This window comes from Mustela erminea, chromosome X (genome assembly GCF_009829155.1).
Source record: "Mustela erminea isolate mMusErm1 chromosome X, mMusErm1.Pri, whole genome shotgun sequence".
NCBI lineage: Eukaryota > Metazoa > Chordata > Mammalia > Carnivora > Mustelidae > Mustela > Mustela erminea.
Genome location: NC_045635.1, coordinates 25,869,661 through 25,891,143, shown reverse-complemented (window position 1 = coordinate 25,891,143; position 21,483 = coordinate 25,869,661). Strand labels below are relative to the sequence as shown.

At 39.1% G+C, this 21,483-nt stretch overlaps 2 pseudogenes; both read right to left on the bottom strand.

The window, feature by feature from the left end:
- Positions 1-5,057: 5,057 nt before the first annotated feature.
- LOC116583424 lies at positions 5,058-6,210 on the bottom strand (annotated as a pseudogene).
- Positions 6,211-7,983: 1,773 nt separating this feature from the next.
- Positions 7,984-8,830, bottom strand: LOC116583425 (annotated as a pseudogene).
- Between the last annotated feature and the right edge of the window lie 12,653 nt (positions 8,831-21,483).

The window sequence follows — 21,483 nt, the reverse complement described above, 5'->3', positions numbered from 1 at the left end:
TCTATCCCTCCCCCTGCTCATGCTCTCTCTCTCTAAAATAAGTAAGTTTTAAAAAATGGATACAGCAAGCTAATTTACTGTAGGATAAAATGTAATTATTAAACAGTTTTAGTGAGCATAACTAATATACAATGAATTTCACATACTTAAAGAGTACATTCTGATGGCTTTTGAAAGATGTACACAGATCACCAATCAAGATAAAGAGTATTTCGGCACACCTGGGTGGCTCAGTTGGGTGAGCACCCCCCTTCGGCTTGGGTCATGATCCCGGAGTCTGGGATAGACCCCAGATCGGACTCCCTGCTTGGCAGGGAGCCTGCTTCTCCCACCTCCTGCTCTTGCATGCGCTCACTCTCTCTCTCTCCCTCTCAAATAAATAAAATCTTTTTTTTATATAAAAGATTTTATTTATTTATTGGACAGAGAGAGAGAGAGAGAGAGAGAGAGAGATCACAAGTAGGCAGAGAGGCAAGCAGAGAGAGAGAGAGGAGGAAGCAGGCTCCCTGCTGAGCAGAGAGCCCGATGCGGGGCTCGATCCCAGGACCCTGGGATCATGACCTGAGCCGAAGGCAGAGGCTTAACCCACTGAGCCACCCAGGTGCCCCACTAATAAATAAAATCTTAATAAAAAATGATAAAAAATATTTAATTCCCCCAAAGCGTCTTCATATCCCTTTGTAATCTTTCCCTCCTGCACTATTCATCCCCTTTCCCCAGGCAAGCTCTGCTGTATTTTTTGTTGCTGGTGATTATTTTGCATATTTCAGAGTTTTATACAAGTGGAATCATGTAGTACATACTCATTTCTGTTTGTTTGTTTTTTAATACAGCAAAGGTATTTTGAAATTAATCCTTATTACTATATGTACCACTAGCCCATTCCTTTTTATTGTTTTTAAAAATATTTTATTTTTATGTCATCTCCACTTCCAATGTAGGGCTCAATCTCACAAGCCCAAGATCAAGAGTTGCAGGCTCTACCCACTGAACCTGTCAGGCGCCCCTCCTTTTTATTGTTTAATAATATACCACCACATGATACATCACAATTTTTTAAGTTCATTCATTGATGGACATTTGGGATATTTCTAGTGTTTATAAAGCTGCTATGAACATTTATATCCAAATCTTCATGTAGATGTAGGCTTTTATTTTTCTTTCATTGGACAAGTAACTAAAAGAGGAATAACGGAATCATATGGCTGGCATATGTTTAATTATTTGATAAAGTGTTAACTTTTAAGTGATTGCACTGTTTTACATACACGGGAAGAGTTCCAGTTGCTCTACATCCTTGCCAAAACTTGGTGTGCAGTAATAGCTTCTGATGATTTTAATTTGCATTTCCTTGAACTAATGATGTTGAACATCTGTCAGCTTGACATCCATTTATCTTCTTTTATGAAGTATTGATTCAATTTTTTTGCCCATTTTTGAGTTGGGTTGTTTTCATATTATTGAGATTTGAGAGATTTTTTAATGAAGATTTTATTCATTTGAGGGAGAGAGAGAGAGAGAGAGAGAGCGCACACACAAGCTGGGGGGGGGAGGAGCAGAGGAAGAGGGAGAAGCAGGCTCCCTGCTGAGCAGGGAGCTCAATGTGAGACTCACTCCCAAGACCCTGGGATCATGACCTGAGCCGAAGGCAGACGTTTAACCCACTGAGCCTCTCAGGTGTCCTGAGATTTGAGAGTTCTTTACATATTCTAGATACTAGTCATTTATCAGATATGTGATTTACATCTATTCTCTCCCAATCTGCAGCTTGTCTTTTTATTCTCTTAATAATGTTTTTTAAAGAACAGAAGTTCTTAATTTAATTGAAGTCCAACTTATCATTTCTTTAATGTATCATAGTTTGGGTCATATCTAAGAAAACAACACCTAATGTCACAGGTATTTTATTTCATGTTTTTCTAGAAGTTTTATAGTATAGGTTTTACACTTTTGTTCCTGATCCATTTCTAGCTAATTTTTAGTACATGGCATGAGGTATAATGTTTGCTTTTTTGCATAACGATATCCAACTGTTCTAACAAAATTTGTTGAATAAACTAATCTTGCTGTGTTGTATTGCCATGGCACCTATGTAAAAAATCAACTTAGATGTAAAAAATCATCTAAGTAGGTATGGGGGTCTATTTATGGATTTCCTATCTTCATCAATTGATATGTTTATGAATCTTTATACCAATACCAACTGCAACTTTACAAGTCCTGAATTCAAGTGATAAAGGTCTCCAACTTTTCTCCTCTTTTTGCAAGTTGTTTTGAGTATTCTAGGTTATTTGTATTTTATTTTTTTTGAGAAAGAGAGTGAGAGAGAGAGAGAGAGAGAGAGATGGAGCACAAGTGGTGGAGAGAGGCAGAGGAGAGGGAGAAGACTCCCTAGTGAGCAGAGAGCCCTATGTGGGACTCGATCCCAGGACCCAGGATCATGACCTGAGCTGAAGGCAGAAGCTTAACCAATTGAACCACCCAGGTGTCCTGGTTACTTGTATTTTAATATAAATTTTAGAATTCTCTTGTTAAGTTTCACAAATTATAATGCTCGGATTTTAACTGGGTTGCTTTGAATTGATGTCTTTATAATACTAAGTCTTCTAAGCCAGGAATGTGGTATTATTTCTACTTTTATTTAGGTCATATTTAATTTCTCTAAGCAGTGTTTGTTACATTTTCAGTCTGCAAGTATCACACGTCTTTTGTCAGATTCTTTCATAGTTATTTTATATTTCTTGTGCCCCTGTAAAAGATATTTTTATAATTTCAGCTTCCAATTTTTCATTGCTACTATATAGAAATGTAATTATTTTCCGTACTGTTCTTATACTCTACAACTTACTGAACTCACTTATTAAAGTACCTTTTTTGTTATTTCAGAAGATTTTTTTACATAGGAAAGTATATTATTTGTGAATAAAGACAGTTTTATTCTTCCCTTCCAATGTGGATGCCTTTTGCTTCTCTTACCTTCTTGCACTGGCTACAATGTCCAGTATAATTTTGAGCAGAATTGGTAAGGGGAAATATTCTTGCCTTGTTCCTGATGTTAGAGAGAAAGCATTCAGTCTTTCACCATTATGTATAAGGTTAGTTGCATTTTTTCATAGATGCCTTTTATGAGGTTATGAATGCTCCTTTCTATTCCTAGTTTGTTGAGAGTCTTTACTGATTACTTTTTTAAAAAAGATTTTATTTATTTGAGAGAGAGAAAGCACGTGGCAAGAGTGGGTGGAGGGGCTGAGGGACAGGGAGAAGCAGATTCCCTGCTAAGCAGGTAACCAGATGTGGGGCTCGATCCCAGGACCCTGGGTTCATGACCTAAGCTGACATGAAATGCTTAACCTATTGAGCCACCCAGTTGTCCCTTAACTGATTACTTTTTAATATTAAAACAGCCTTGTATTCCTGGGTGAACCTAACTTGATCATGATTTATTATCCTTCTTATATATTACTGGATTCAATTTTCTATGGCAATCACAGGGCTTAACTATTATGTTTCCTGTTTTTGGTGATTATTGTCCTTCATTGCTTAATGACCAATGTTTTGAAAACTGTTGTTTCATAACTTTGTTCCTGTAAATCCAGACCCTGTTACTCCATCTCAGCTAGAAACAGAAATCCAAATGATGGATTAACATAAACTCTAAAGGAATCATGGCAAAAATGGTCTCTTTTAGTCTGCAAATCAATCAAGGTGTATGTTTCCATACTAAGTCACAGCAGAGACTCAGGAACAGAATAAATGGAAATAAAAATCCAAGGCTCAGGAGACATCTTCAGGTTTGAGGAAGTTAGACTTTGATGGTGTTGCTAACACTTCTATTTGAAAAATAAATATCTAAGGAAAGTAGAAATAGCTTCTCTTCTGCTGGTATTATTTACATTTCTTTTTTTAATGTCATATTAGTCACCATACAGTACATCATTAGTTTTTGGTGTAATGTTCCACGGTTCGTTAGTTGCATGTAACACCCAGTGCTCATCCCAACATGTGCCCTCAATATCCACCACCTGGCTACCCTATCCTCCCACTCCATCTCCCCTCTGAAACCCTCAGATTGTTTGCCAGGGTCCATAGTCTCTCATGGTTCATCTCCTTCTGTGATTTTTCCCCCTTCAGTTTTCCCTCCCTTTGCCTATTCTCCTCCGTGTTATTCCTTATGTTCCACTTATAAGTGAAACCACATGATAATTGTCTTTCTCTGCTTGACTTATTTCACTTAGCACAATCCCCTCCAGTCTATCCATGTCAAAGCAAATGGTGAGTACTCATCCTTTCTGATGGCTGAGTGATGTTCCATTGTATATATGGACCACATCTTCCTTATCCATTCATCTGTTGAAGGGCATCTCACCTCCTTCCACAGTTTGGCTATTGTGGACATTGCTGCTGTGAACATTGGGGTACATGTATTTCTTCTTTTCACTACATCTGTATCTTTGGGGTAAATACCCAGCAATGCAATTGCTAGGGTGTAGGGTAGCACCATTTTTAACATCTTGAGGAAGTCAAGGGTGGTATCGTATAGCTTAAAAGGCATTCAATATTCATGGAATTGCTCATCACAGAAATTCAACTTTTAAGATAAGTATACTTGTTACTGGTTGTTACATAAGCTCAAGAATAGTTCAACTTTGAGAATATATTCCAACTACTCCAATCTTTTTTTTTTTTGAAAAGTTAAAAATTCCTTGGATTTTTATTGCTGGTACCACTACCACAATTTACAAGGCAATATACCTGATGTAATGAAAAGAAAAAGCTACAACAGATAAAAAGACCTCAGGAATGTACATCTAATTGACACTACATTGCATTAAACAGTAGCTGCACTTTTTGCAAACTGTGGTTATGATAGCCCTGAACAAGAAGAGTTTCCTGTTTAAGCTGCAGTAACTTTTCTGACTATGGATCATCGTTCCTTTTGTGGCAGATATTTACAGTTCCTCTAATGCATTTGGGATGACTGTCTTAAAGTAACCTGAAGCTTTCCTGACAACTCCTCGCTCTCTCTCCTGCTAAGAACTGTAACCCTTTTCTTCTGAAAAATTTTTAGAACCTTCTGCTACCATATGCACCACTTCCACCACCAGATCCATAACCACCACCATAGGGACTGCCCGGGCTTCTTCCACCAAAACTGCCCCCCTTCACAGGTCCGTAATTGAATTGCTGTTGTCCACTATAATTTCCAAAATCATTATAGTTACCACCACCACCATAGTTACCACCTCCAAAATTTCCTCCTTCATTGTAACCACTATATCCTCCACCACCACCTCCATATCCACATCCTTGGTTTCCATATCCTGGTCCACTACCACCATAGCCTCCTCTACTACTATAACCAGGACCACCACCATAGTTGCCACTATTACCTCCAAATCCATTTTATCCACCAGCACCTCCTCCATAACTACCTCTGCTGCCACCATCTCCACCACCATAGCCTCCTCTTCCACCAAAGTTTCCACCATGGCCAAAGTTACCACCACCTCCAAAGTTTTCTTCACAACCCATGAAGTTGCCAGATCCACCTCCACAACCTCTTTGTGATCCAGCATACTGCAATTCTTGTTGAGAAAGCACCTTTTTCACTTCATAATTATGCCATTTTAATAGTGTGGTATTTCTGAACAACTATTTTATCAACTGTATCATGATGATGTATCAAAAGTTACAAAAGCAACTCCTCTCTTTTTTCCACTCTGTCTGTCTTTTATAACATTTATGGTTTCAATCTTGTCATACTTTTCAAAGTAGTCTCTCAAATTATATTCTTCTATATCTTCTTTAATACTGCCAACAAAAATTTTCTTCTCTGTTAGATGAGCACCGGGCTTTACAGAATCCTTGCTAGAAACAACTCTCTTTGGTTCCACTGCACGCCCATCAACCTTGTGTGGTTGATTGCTGCATTCACCTTTTCAACACAAGAGTAAGTCACAAAACCAAAACCCTTAGAATGTTTTGTTTGGGGGTCTCTCATCACCACACAATCTGTAAGTGTACCCCATTTTTCAAAATGTTCTCTTAAACTACCATCTGTATTTTCAAAGCTCAAACCACCAATAAACAGTTTTTTCAACTGCTCTGGTTCCTTTGGATCATGGCCCTCCTCACCCTGGTGGCAGCAGTGGTGGCTGGAGTTGGGCCAGGGCGACTGGGCAGTGGCTCTACCACCATTTTGAGACTGGACTCACCTCTTTGAACTCAAGTTCAATATGGGACTGAGAGCCCAACTACTCCAATCTTTTTAAACTCCAAGGCAAAATTAAACCTCCCCGGCAAAAACTGTGGTTCCAGAAACATCTGATGTTTATAAACAGAAGCTTGTGTGTGAAGACCATCTCTCCCTAATTTGTTAGCAGTTCAATATTGCACTGACAGACTAACTGGAACGATCTATAAGCTGGAACTTAATTGTGTTGGCCAATGTAGCTACAGAATCACTCTCCTCGAGTATTCATTTTCTTTTCCTAAGGATTTGAATTTAATTTCACTTTTTAATGATGTATTCATTAATTCATATAATGGTGCTTTTAAAAAGGTCTTGAGATACGGTCTCAGGATCTACGTGGAAGGCTCAGGCCCAGCAGGAAGAAGACACAGCCACCATAGCTTCCTTTAGATACATTCTTCTTATCTCTGCAGTAACTCACTCTCCCCAAAGTGAACTGAGCTTCCTCTGAGAAGGTTGTATAAACCCTTTTCGCTTTCATCATACTTGACTGTTTTACTAGGCAAAGATCCAAGGGAAAGCTACCATCATAATTTTTTAAATCTTAAATTTAATCTCCTTTGAATAGAATGAAATCTCAGCCACTGGAGCACATTAATTAATATGGCACTTTATACACATGACAGTTGGAGATCTCCTGCTTCACATTTTCCATCAATGAGCTTTCCATTTTTCCAAAATGTAGTATTTACGAAGCAGCTAAATTTCTCTGCTCAAAAAACCATTAATAGAATGACAGCATACTTTAAAGAGGTATTTACTCAGCATAATCTCTAGAGAGAGTCAATTATCATATGGTTTCACTTATTTGTGGAGCATAACAAATAGCATGGAGGACATGGGGACTTAGAGTGGAGAAGGGAGTTGGGGGAAATTGGAAGGGGAGGTGAACCATGAGAGACTATGGACTCTGAAAAACAATCTGAGGGTTTTGAAGGGACGGGGGGTGGGAGGTTGGGGTACCAGGTGGTGGGTATTATAGAGGGCACGGATTGCATGGAGCACTGGGTGTGGTGCAAAAATAATGAATACTGTTATGCTGGAAATAAAAATAAAATAAAATAAAATAAAATAAAATAAAATAAAATAAAATAAAATAAAATAAAATAAAATAAAAAGAGGTATTTACAAGATTGCGTACTTTGAGCTATGGTTTCAGATTGACCTAAATTAAAATCTTGGCTTTATTACTTAACAGCTATGTAAGTGCTTCAGTTTCCTCATTTGTTCAGTTTATTTTTTCCCTGAAGATTTATTTACCCATTTAAGAGAGAGAGAGAGAGCAAGGAGGTGGAAGGAGAGGGAGGGAGAGACAGAGATTCTCCAACAGACTCCCCACTGAGTGTGGAGTACTATGTAAGGCTTGACCCCACAACCTCAATGTCATGACCTGACCTCAAATCAAGAGTTAGTCACTCAACTGACTGAGCCACCTAGGCGCCATCACCCCACCTATGCTTTTAGCTTAAATGCATTTTATTTGAAGATACCCTGACAAGCTTTTTTTTTCAAGATTTTATTTATTTATTTGACAGACAAAGATCACAAGTAGGCAGAGAGGCAGGAAGAGAGAGAGGAGGAAGCAGGCTCCCTGCTGAGCTGAGAGCCCAATGGGGGGCTTGATCCCAGGACCCTTGGATCATGACCTGAGTCGAAGGCAGAGGCTTTAACCCACTGAGCCACCCAGGTGCCCCCTGACAAGTTTATTTTTTAATCTTTCTTTCTTTCTTTTTTTCCTTTCTTTCTTTCTTTATTTTTTTATAAATCACTCCACTTGAGATAAATCAAGGTCAAAATAAATGAAGAGCTCAAGATGACATCAGTTCCATTTGTCTAAGTCCTGGTGTCATGTGGATGAAGAGCAGCAGTCAGCGATGACAACAGGTGATACATCCAAAGTCATAGCCTTAACATTTTTCCATTTCCACACCATCCTTAAAGAAAATCCTGTGTGGGGTCCTGCCATCCTCAGAATAGTCCCACAGAGCAACCATGCCCTCTCGGTCCATGTTTTCATCAGGAAAGAACTGGTAGTTTTTGCAGTTAGCAAGGATGTGCTTGATGTGTTCTGCAGCCCCTGTCATAAAAGGTTTTACTCTTTCTGGCTGCTGTTCTTCAAGTTTGCCTTTGACTGATTTGATGTAATCTTTGATGTGCTTCTTGTAGGCTTCTTTGGTGCAGCTGTTTTCCATAAGTGATGGTTCAGGACAGTATCACCACCAGCGGTGACTGGGCTTTCTGTACCTTCACCCTCGGGGCCTCATGTGGAGACGTTTCCACCAATGAGCAAGTCATCAGTGTTGCCCTCTGTCCTCCTGACCATCCTCCCCTCCACCTCCAGGCACAGCCCCTGTGTCATCTCCCAGATCTTGTAGATGGTGGACAACATCTCATCCTAGCGGATGAGGTCCCAGGAGATGATCACAATGGTGGTTGGAGATAAAGGGTGATGGTGCTAGCTTAGCAGAGCCGGGAGCTCTGAGCAGACGTGGTGCAGCCAGAGCAGTGCTTGCAAGAGGTTGCGGAGGGTGAAAAGAAAGCTCAGTTTCCTCATTCTTAAAAATGGGATATGAAAAAGAAAAAGAAAAAAAATGGGATATGAGTAGTATCTAACTCATGAGACCATAGAAATGAATAAATGGGTACTCAGTTTTATACGTTCATTATATATTTTGAATACTAAACTTTTATTTGATATGTCATTTGCAAATATCTTCTCCCATTCAGTAGTTTGCTGGTTAGTTTTGTTGATTGTTTCCTTTGCCAAGCAAAAGCTTTTTATTTGATATAATCTCAATATTTTTGGGATTTTGCTTTTGCTTTTGCTTTTGTTTTCCTTGCCTCAGGGGACCTATCTAGAAAAAAGTTGCTATAGCCAATGTCAGAGAAATTACTGTCTGTGTTCCCTTCTAGGATTTTTATAGTTTCAGGTCACACATTTAGGTCTTTAATCCATCTTGAGTTTATTTTGTGTATGGTGTAAGAAAGTGGTTCAGTTTCATTCTTTTGCATGTTGCTCTCCAGTTTTCCCAACACCATTTGTTGAAGATACTTTTTCCTGATACCACATTTTCTTTATCTGTGTCATCCAGTGATGGACATTTAGGTTGTTTCCATGTCTTGGCTATTGTAAATAATGTTACAGTGAACATGAAGGTACATCTATCTTTTCAAATTAGTGATTTTTAATTTTTTTAAATTTTTAAAAGATTTTATTTATTTGCCAGAGAGAGAGATCACAAGTAGACAGAGAGGCAGGTGGTGGTGGGGAGAACAGGCTCCCCGCTGAGCAGAGAGCCCAATGTGGGGCTCGATCCCAGGACCTTGAGATCATGACCTGAGCTGAAGGCAGAGGTTTAACCCACTGAGCCACCCAGGTGCTTTTTCAAAAAATGATTTTATTTATTTTTGTGAGAGAGAGAGGGAGCAGGAGCAGTGGGGAGGGGCAGAGGGAGAAGCAGATTCCCGCTGAGCAGCGAGCCGGACACAGGGCTCTATTCCAGGACCCTGAGCCAGAGGCAGATGCTTAACTGAGCCATCCAGGGGCCTCTAAATTAGCACTTTTTAAAAAAAGATTTTATTCATTTATTTAACAGAGATCACAACTAGGCAGAGCAGCAGACAGAGAGAGGGGGAGAACAGGCTCCCTGCTGAGCAGAGAGCCTGATGCGGGGCTTGATCCCAGGACCCTTGGACCATGACCTGAGCTGAAGGCAGAGGCTTAACCCTCTGAGCCAACCAGGTGCCCCTAAATTAGCACTTTTTAAAAAAGATTTATTTATTTATTTTAGGGGGAAGAGACAGAAGGAGAGGGAGAGAGAGTCTTAAGCAGACTCCACACTGAACACAGAGCCTGATATGGGGCATGATCTCACAACTCTGAGATCACGACCTGAGCAGAAATCAAGAGTTGTATCCTTAATCAATTGCCACCGAGGCACCCCTGTTTTGTTTTGTTTTCAGACAAATACCTAGAAGTATAATTGCTGGACCCTGTGGTAGTTCTATTTTTAATTTTCTGGGGAAACTCCATACTGTTTTCCATAGTGGTTGTACCAACTTATATTTCAACCAACTGTGTACAAGGAGTCCCTTTTTCCCACATCATTGTCTATACTTGTTTTTTCATCCTTTTGATAATAGCCAAGTATGAGATGCTGTCTCTTTGTGGTTTAGATTTCCATTTCGAATAACCCTTCTTTACTGTAGAAATCACTTACTTCCTCACTGAGCATATGAGGAGCCCAGAAAGATCTGTCACAAACTAGTATGTGATTGACATCCTTAAATTTTTTAGTGCACCAAAATTTACACAGAATATATTTACTTGAATGTGGCATTCACCCCCACAAGTATATGGGTCCAGAATTCTTCATGGGATTGGCGGCCTTTAAACTGTGTAGTACACTCAACTTTATATGCAGTAAATCTAATTTTATAAGGCCATCATTAACCTCCATACTGGCCATATAAAGAATCTTTCTAAGATTCATGGCAAAGACTAGAATGTGGCTCTCAGTCCTTGAATAGCACAGTATATCCAAGTGTAAGTGAAATAAGTATAAATTGATATGGCCATCACTTACCCCCACCTTAACATATGACAAGGCCAGAAATAACCAGGGACTTTGACTAGTACTTCTTCAGTTGTATAGTGTACCCAAATGTACAAGGATACATTTATTGTCATGCAACCATTATCTATCCCCACACTGAGCATATGAAGAGATTAGAAAGATCCATGGCATAGACTGGGATCACCACTTCTGTTTTGCAGTGTACTTAAAATACATACATTTAAAATACACATCTAATTTCATGTGGCCAACACAAACTTCCACACTGAATATATGATAGATCTAGAAAGATTCATGAGATAGATTATAATATTAATAGAATCCCTTAAACTGTGGAGTATGTTCACATTTACTTTTACGAGACTGTCACTAACTACACATTAACCACAGGAGGAGACCAGAAAGTTTCATGGTATACACAACATAAATGACACCAACTGAGTTGTGCACTGTAATTATCAGTATTTACCTCTATTTTGAGCATGTCAGGAATCAAGAAATAAACCTGGCATAGATTTTGATTTGAATGGCAACTTCTGGGTGTGCAGTACTCACAACTGAAGATGGAATAAGTCTTCTGTTATGGGGCCATTTTTACCTCCACAGTGAAGATATAAAGAGTCCAGAAAGATCTCTGGATTGCTTCTCAGCCTTTTGGCTAAGATGAAGTGCAGAAAAATCTGTGGAACAGAACAGAATGTGAATGCCCCCCTTAAGTTGTGCAGTGCACCCAGCTATATACAGAATGCATACTTTCACGTAGCCATCACTTACCTTCATGTTCAGTACATTAAAAATCAAGAATTTTAAATTAACTATAGACTGTACAGGGATTAGTACCCCTGGATCTGTAGTGTTTTCAACTATGTATAGACTAAGCATATTTTTATGTGTCATTCAGTAATTTGCATTCACAGATGAGTAGCTCTGAATCTTTTATGGTGTACACCATGGAAGAAAGAGCATCCCTTCAGTTATTAAGTGTAGTAAACTGTACATGGTAGACCTCTTTCCAATATCTATCCATTCTTTCTTCTCTGAATCCCCAAGTTCAGATTCCCAGAGTTTTAGCCAGGTCAATAGACACCAAGATAAAGACAATAGTTCTCAGCCTCCATTGTAACTAAGTGTGGCTAGATAACTAAATTCTGGATCGTGTATGTAAGATATGGGAAACTCCCAGGAAGTGTCTGGCACTTCCTGGCAGAGAGAGAGAGAGGGAAGAAGGCTCCCTGCTGAGCAGAGAGCCTGATGTGGGACTCGATCCCAGGACCCTGAGATCATGACCTGAGCTGAATGCAGAGGCTCAACCCACTGAGCCACCCAGATGCCCCCAGGAAGTGTCTTTAAAAGGAAGTAGACACTCTTCTTCTTCCCCTTTTCCTGAAAACTTGAATGAGAATGTGACAGTTGAGGCTAAGTCAGTCATTTTGGGACATGAGGCAGAAGCTATGTGTTGAGGATAATGGAGCAACAAACTGGAATGGGTTTGAACACTTAATGATTGTTGAGTCACTATACTAGCTCTGGACTGCTACTTTTGACTGTTGACTTGAAAGCTGACTTTCTTGGGACACCTGGATGGCTCAGTCCATTAAGCATCTGACTTCAGCTCAGGTCATGATCTTGGGGTCCTGAGATCCAGCCCTGAGTTGGGCTCCCTGTTCAGTGCGGAATCTGCTTCTCACTTTCCCTCCATCCTTACCCCTACTCATGAGTGTTCTCTCGCTCTCTCTCAAATAGATAAGTAAATAAAATCTTAAAAAAAAGAAAGCTAACTTGCTTAAGCCATTAATTTAGGATATGAGTTACACAAGCATTCCAAATCCCGAGAGCAATGGTTAATTTTTGTGTCAATTTGGCTAGGCTATGGTGTCTAACTGTTTAACCAAATACTAACAAAGATGCTGCTGACGGTATTTTTTAGATGAGGTTGACATTTAAATAACTAGACTTTGAGTAAAGTAGATTATTCTCCCTAATGTAAGTGGGCCTCATCCAATCAGTTTAAGGTCTTAAGAGAAAAGACCACCTTAAGGAAGGAATGTTGTCTCCAGTTGGCCTTCCAACTTAAGACATTCATTTCTTTGTGGGATTTACAGCTTGTCAGCGTGCCCTGCAGATTTAGAACCTTCTAGCTCCTGCAACCATATGAGGAAATTGTTTGAAATCTCTCTCTGAAAGAAAGAAAGAAAGAAAGAAAGAAAGAAAGAAAACCTATGTATCTATGTCTATGTCTATATATTTCTCTGAAGAAATCTAACTTATACACCAACTAATTCAGTTTCTAATTTATTTCAGTTTAGTATAGCCTGTTTTTACAGGATGATGGCAAATGTATAGACCACCAAATTTTTTAATTATAATTTTTTATTATGTTAGTCACCATACAGTACATCATTAGTTTTCTTGATGTAGTGTTCCATGATTCTTGTTTGCGTGTAACACCCAGTGCTCCATGCAATACATGTCCTCCTTAATACCCATCACCAGGTTCACCCATCCCCCCACCCCACCCCTCTGAAACCCTCAGTTTGTTTCCTGGGGTCCATAGACTGTCATGGTTTGTCTATCCCTCTGAATCCCCCTTCATTTTTCCCTTTATTCCCCTATGATCCTCTGCACTATTTCTTATGTTCCACGTATGAGTGAAACCATATAAAATTGTTTTTCTCTGACTTATTTCACTTAGCATAATCCCCTCCAGTTCCATCTATGTCAAAGCAAATGTTTGGTATTCATCCTTTCTGATGGCTGAGTAATATTCCATTATATCTATAGATCACATCTTTATCCATTCATCTGTTGAAGGGCATCTTGTCTCCTTCCATAGTTTGGCTATTGTGGACATTGCTGCTATGAACGTTGTGGTGCATATAGCTCTTCTTTTCACTACATATGCATTTTGGGGTAAATACCCAGTAGTGCAATTGTTGCATCATAAGGTAGCTCTATTTTTAACTTTTTGAGAAACCTCCATATTGTTTTCCAAAGTCGCTGTACCAACTTGCATTCCCACCAATAGTAGAAGAGGGTTCTCCTTTCTTCAAAGCCTCTCCAACATTTGTTGTTTCTTGTCTTGTCAATTTTTGCCATTCTAACTGGTGTAGGGTGGTATCTCAATGTGGTTTTGATTTGCATTTCCCTGATGGCTAATGCTGTTGAACATTTTTTCATGTGTCTGTCAGCCATTTGTTTGTCTTCTTTGGAGAAGTGTCTGTTCATGTCTTCTTCCCATTTTTTGACTTGATTTCCTGTTTCTGGGATGTTAAGTTTGAGAAGTTCTTTATAGACCTTGGATGCCAGTCTTTTATCTATAGTGTCATTTGCAAATATCTTTTCCCATTCTGTGGGTCGTCTCTTTGTTTTGCAACTGTTTCCTTTGCTCTGCAGAAGATTTTTTATCCTTTTTTAAAGGATTTTATTTATTTGTTTGACAAAGAGAGAGACAACGAGAACAGGAACACAAGCAGGGGGAGTAGGAGAGGGAAAGGCAGGCCTCCCATGGAGCAGGGAGCCTGACACAGAGCTCCATCCCAGGACCTGGAGATCAAAACCTGAGCCAAAGGCAGATGCCTAACGATTGAGCCACCCAGGCACCCCAGAAGCTTTTTATCTTGATGGAAGTCCCAAAAGTTCATTTTCACTTTTGTTTCCCTTGCTTTTGGAGATGTGTTTTGAAAGAAGTTGCTGTGGTTGATGTTGAAAAGGTTACTGCCTATGCTCTCCTCTAGGATTTTGTTGGATTCCTGCCTCACATTGAGATCATTGATCAATTTTGAGTTTATCTTTATGTAGAGTGTAAGAGAATGGCCAAGTTCCACTCTTCTGTATATAGCTATCCAATTTTTCCAGCACCACTTATTGAAGAGACTGTCTTTTTTCCCACTGGATATTTTTTCCTTCTTTGTTGATTAGGTGACCATAAAGTCGAGGGTCCATTTCTGGGCTCTCTATTCTGTTCCATTGATCTATGTGTCTGTTTTTGTGCCAATACCATGCTGTCTTGGTGATCATAGCTTTGTAATATAGCTTGAAATCAGGCAGCGTGATGCTCCCAGTTTTGTTTCTCTTTTTCAATATTCCCTTGGCTATTCAGGGTCTTTTCTAGTTCCATACAATTGGATTGTATATTCCAGCACTTTGAAAAATGCCACTGGCATTTTGATGAGAATGGCATTGAAAGTATAGAATGCTCTGGGAATACTCAATGTTGTAGAAACCAATAGTGTGACTTTTGAACAAGCCATTTTATAGCTCCAAAATTAGGCACAGGTAGGTAATAATTAGGTAGTAATACCCTACATTTATCACAGAAGTGCTTTGAGAAAAAAACAGTTGTGTTGTTTGGAAAACAAATAAAGGAATTCATGGAAATTCTTTTAAGGTGTGTGGGTGGCTCAGATGTTTAAACAACCAACTCTTGATTTCATCTCAGGTCATGATAACAGGGTTGTGAGACTGAGCCCTGCATTGGGCTCTGCACCAAGCATAAAGCCTGCTTAAGATTCTCTCTCTCCCCCTCTTTCTCTGCCCCTCCCCGCTGTGCACATGCATAATCTCTGTCTTAAAAAAAAGAAAAAGAAAAAGAAAATCCTCTTAAAAATTATAAAGTACTTAATAAATGTAAGACCACTATTTATTATATTATATTATATTATATTATATTATATTATATTATATTTATTTGACAGAGATAGTGAGAGAGGGAACACAAGCAGGGGGAGTAGGTGAGGGAGAAGCAGGCTTCCCGCTGAGCAGGGAGCCCAATGTGGGGCTCAATCTCAGGATCCTGGGATCATTACCTGAGCCAAAGGCAGACACCCAACAACTAAGCCACCCAGGTGCCCCAAGACCACTATTTTTGACACTGAAAACAAGTTATTTGTCAACTGTCAGGTAAAACAACTTATTAAGCAGCTACAAAAGCATATTTTGTAGCTTTAGAGCTTTAGAGCTTTAGAGCAATTACTCTACTTTTAAGTGCTTCAATCAAATTTGGAAAAGTATGTTTGCAAAATTCCATTCATAACTGGGGTATTTTGTCTTGTTACAGGATCTAAGAGAACAGGGAATTGGTATACTTGGTGCTCATGCCCAGATGCCCACCATCACAATTTTAAGGGATTTGGAGGTCTTGTCAAAATTGTATACCAAGGTGCATGCCTTCTTCAGATCTACCTGGATCTCGTCATCCAAAGTTCACTAGCTAGAGAAGCATCCCTTGTCCTTTACTTGAATTGGAGCCTATGTTTCAGGACTGCTCCTATGACTTCCCTTTGTTATAAACAACTACTGTAAAAAAAAGAATTCTTCTCTTGTATGATGTATTCCACATACATAATTATCAATATTTGGAGTTTTGCAGGGCACCTGGGTGGCTCAGTCAATTGAGCATCAGTTCAGGTCATGATCTCAGCATTGTGGAATCAAACCCCACATTGGGCTCCATGCTCAGTGAAGAGTCTGCTTCTCTCCTTCTCCCTCTGCCCCTTCCCCATTATCTCTATTTCTTGCTCTAAAATAAATAAACAAATCTTTAAAAACATATTTGGAGTTTTACCTCACTGTCTTTGTTGCATCTCCAAACTCCTTTTATTACAGGGTTTTAATTACCTCTGTCTATTGGGATTCCAACCCTCCCTAACACAAACCATCTCCAAACATCCTTTTTGTTTGCCTTACTGGTTTCTGCTGCATAAATATCTTCATTGTTTTTATTAAGTCTTCCTTGCTGTGCGCCCTTCCCACCTTAGAACTGATTATGCCTTCATCACACTAAATCTCTTATTCCCTGGAATATATCACCCTTTGGCAACCCTCTTGGGTCTATCTATGTCTTTTTTCTTGCCTCTACATGTTTTTGATCAGTGTAATATATTTCAAGAGGAATCTCTTTTACTGGAGAAATCTGAGTTTCACCTTTCTTAATCTTAGGTGTAATTGTCACTCTTGCTCTTCAGGCTGTTCTTGCCCTTGGACAAAGGCCAAAGCTACCTCTTGAAAAGCAGTATTTTGAACAAATTGGCAATAATTTTGAAAATTAAGTTTTTTAAAAAAATAGATAACAGACACACATGGTACAGAAGCAGGGAAAGTTCCCTAGGTACCCAATTCCTTTCTCCGCAGGTAATGAAAACAACTAGTTTCATCTGAATTCTTCTAGAGATATTCTTGCATTTAAAACTCACCCCCCCAGTATTCATGATAAGTTGTGTTATACACAACTGATAAATTACTGAATACTACAACTGAGACGAATTATGTACTATAAGTTGGGTAAATAAATTTAAATTTAAAAAAAGAAAACACACACATACATAGGGTTGGAAGAATAAATATTGCTAAAAAGTCTATACTACCTAAAACAAACTACACATTTAATGCAATCTCTATCAAAATACCAACAGTATTTTACACAGAACTATAACAAGGAAACCTAAAATTTATGTGTAACCACAAAAGTCCCCAGTTAGCCAAAGCAATTCTGAAAAAAAAAAAACAACACGAAGTTGGAGGCATCACAATTCTGGACTTCAAGTTATATTACAAAGCTGTAGTCATCAAAACAGTAGGGTACTGGCACCAACAGACACATAGATCCATGGAATGAAACAGAAAACCCACAAATAAACCCACAATTATGTGGTCAATTTATATTTGACAACATAGGAAAGAACATCCAATAGGGAAAAGACAGTCTCTTCAACAGATGGTGTTGGGAAAACTGGACAGCAACATGCAAAAGAAGGAAATTGGACAACTTTCCAACACCGCACACAAAAATAAACTCAAAGTGGATTAAAAACCTTATTATGAGATGTGAAATCATTAATGTCCTAGAGGAGAGCACATGTAGTAATGTCTCTGACATCACCCATAGCAACATTTCTCTACATATGCCTCTTGAGTCAAGGGAAATAAGAGCCAAAATAAATTATTAGGAAGACATCAAAATAAAAAGCTTCAGCACAGTGAAAAAAACAACCAGCAAAACTAAAAGGAAACCTAAAGAATGGAAGAACATATCTGCAAATGACATATCTAATCAAGGGTTGGTATCCCATAGCTATAAAAACTCAACACCCCAAAACTAAATAATCTAATTAAAAATGGACAGAAGACCTGAACAGACATTTTTTCCAAATAAGACATCATTATGGTCAACAGACACATGAAAAGATGCTCATCATCACTGACCATCAAGGAGATGCAAATCAAAACTACAATGCTGTATCACTTTATACCTGTCAGAATGACTAAAATCAACAACACAAGAAACAACAGGTGTTGATGAGTATGTGGAGAAAAGGGAACCCTCTTGTGCTGTTGGTAGGAATGCAGGTGCAACCACTCTGGAAAATAGTGTGGCATTTCCTCAAGACATTAAAAATAGAATGACCCTACAATCCAGCAATTGCACTGCTAGGTATTTTCCCAAAGAACATAAAAATACTAATCCAAAGGGATACATGCACCCTGATATTTATAGCAGCATTTTTTATAATAGCCAAATTATGGAAGCAACTCAAGTGTCCATCGACTGATGAATGGATAAAGAAGTTGTATATTTATACAATGGAATATTATTCAGCCACAAAAAAGGAAATAAAATCTTGCCATTTGCAATCACATGGATACAGCTAGAGAGTATAATTTTAAGTGAAGTAAGTCAGTGAAACAAGTATCATGACTTCACTCACATGTGGAATTTAAGAAACAAAAGAAATGAGCAAAGGAAAAAAGGAGAGAGAGAGACTGATAGATAAATCAAGACTCAATATAGAGAACTGATGGTTGCCAGAGAGGAGGGGAAGGAGGGGATGTGTTAAATAGGTGAAAGGGATTAAGGAGTACTCTTATCATGATGAGCACTGAGTAATGTATAGAATTGATGAATCACTATATTATACACCTGAAACTAAGATAATAGTTTATGTTAACTATATTGGAATTAAAATTAAAAAAAAAAACAGAGGGAGGGAGGGGGTATATTGCACACACATTATTCAAGTCTTGCTTTTCATTTAACAATGCATCTTGAAAAGTGTTTTATATCAGTGGACATACAATGCCTTCATTCTTTTTAAGTAATTGTATTACACTCCATTATATAGATGAATCATAATTTATCCTATTCCTTATTGGAAGACACTTGGGTAATTTCTAATTTCTTGCTATTATAAACAATGCTATAATTTTTTGAATATACCTACACCCTGATAATTGGATAAATTATAAATAAACCATAATTTATACAATTCTTCATTGGGAGACACTTAGGTAATTTCCAATCTCTTCCTAGTATAAAAAAAAAATGCTACAATGGATATCCGTATATACACATTTCACACACATGTGAAGATACCTCTGATAAATACCGAAGACTAAAACTGCCTTGTTAGAGGGTCTGTGTGATTAAATTTTTTTAGGTATCTTTGAGCATTTGTCTAAAGGACAATGGAATCACCTGGTTCCAATTTACATTGCTTGATTACAGTGAAATTGGGTATCTTCTCTTCCTAAATTTTACAAGGACTTCATGTCAGTTGTTTCATCTGATATCCAGATGTAGTCTTGCTGACTCTGAACAAAGACTCCAGTGTTCTAGAATATCATCCTGTCTTCAAAGTTCCCTTAAGGAAGTATGGAGAGGCTGGGTGCTCCTAGGCTGAAGAGTCCCTAGTGGTGAGACCCAGATGGTAGAGATCCACCATTGTTTCTGTCTTCTGGATTTCCTCTCTTTGGATTCACTGATGGTTATCTCAGTTTTTGTTTTTTTTTCCACCCAAGGACTATAGTATTTTCAGCCTGTTGTGGAAGGAAGCCATTAGAAATTCCTTCTATTGGGGCGCCTTGGTGGCTCAGTTGGTTAAAGCCTCTGCCTTCCGCTCAGGTCATGATCCCAGAGTCCTGGGATCGAGCCCCGCATCGGGCTTTCTGCTCAGCCAGGAGCCTGCTTCCTCCTCTCTCTTTGTCTGCCTCTCTGCCTACTTGTGATCTCTCTCTGTCAAATAAATAAATAAATAAATAAATAAATAGAAAGAAATTCCTTCTATTCATCTTGGCTAGCCAGGGTTGATAGACTCTCTGTTTTGGTCAGTATAAGAAGCAGAACTACTAGATTTTTACACACACACACACAAATTGAGTATTACATATAATTAGAATATTATACATATATTATCTGTATGCTATATATGATATTGTATGTATTAAATATCTATTACAGGGATTTGACCTTATCCAACTTTGGGAGCTAGTTAAAAAAAATCTACATAAGTCTGTTGTTCGTAAGGCTGTTAATGCGGGAGCTTGAGGGCTCAGGCAGGAAGTTGGGAAGGAAACAAACAAGAATGAGTTGGAACCTCTGAGGTTAAACCGGGACCTAGGAAGGTAGACTGGAATCCTTGTTATCTCTCATAGCTTTGAAGCCTCCAACCTTGATGAGGCGGGGTCCTGAAGGAGAAGCTGTAAACTTTTGTACAGAATTAATAAGCACACTGTTGAATGGGGTCAGAGAAGCTAGGGGAGGAGGTGACAGAGGTTGGAAGAGTTGTAGAGCCTGCTGCTGCCACATGCCAAGCTGGCAATCTCGCAGATCAATGACATGTGTGTGAGCTGCACCAGCACCTCATACCCTACTCCAACCTTCTGAATTCAAGAGAAAATGACTGTGATTCTCCTTCCATCTTGTGAACAATGTGAAGAATATCTCATAATTCCAGCCGTACTGGAACTCTGCAGGGAAGAGAGTTCTGGGAAATGTAGTTTCAGCTTACCTAAGTTGACACACTACAAATCCTCCACAACTCCCAAAGTAGCCTGGTCATTCAGGTTTATGCTCCCTGGATCAAATGGTCAAGCCTACTTAAGCAGCTGTTCCCACTGATTCTCATCTTGGGGATGTATCAATTTGTTTTTATCATGTAACAAACCATGGCAACACTTCATGGTTTAAAACAACAAACTCTTACTTATGGTTTCTCCTGATTATGTGTGCCAGTGGGCAGTTGTTCTTCTGTCAGCAGACTGTGCTGGAGGCACAGTGGTCTCGGACATTGTTGCTTTCTGGTCGTGGTCTGCCTGTTTTGCATGTGACCTCCGCTGCCATGGTTTCTATCTGCTGTGCTAGGCATCATCTCATTACCTCAGATTGCACTGGCTCTGCCCTTCCTGATGAGCAAAGCCTTCCAGCACCCCTTCAGCCATCTTAAATGTACATCCAGCTATTCATTTTTTGAGTCTTGACTGGGGCCTCACATAAGCTCATTACCTGTCATCTCAAGGTCTTCCTCTTTAGTACTCTTGTGGAGATCTGTTGCCCACAGAGATACTGCAGGTTGGGAACTAGACCCCACCAAATATGGGGAGGTCTCCACTCCATGAGAATACTGCTGTTTGCATAAAGTGAACTCTCTTCGTGCTGTAACCCTCAAGGTATCAATATACCATCACATTTTCTGTAATCCCTGAAGTACCAAATTCAGGGGATTTTTACATGCAGAAGTGAGGAAAATGTCCATTCTCTCCCAGTCAACGTTTATCTCCTGGACACTGGCCCAGACCTGGGTTGCACCTCTGTACCAACATTTTCTTTCAAAACCACTGCCTCAGATTCTTTCTATAGGCTATATTCTTAATGTCACGTCT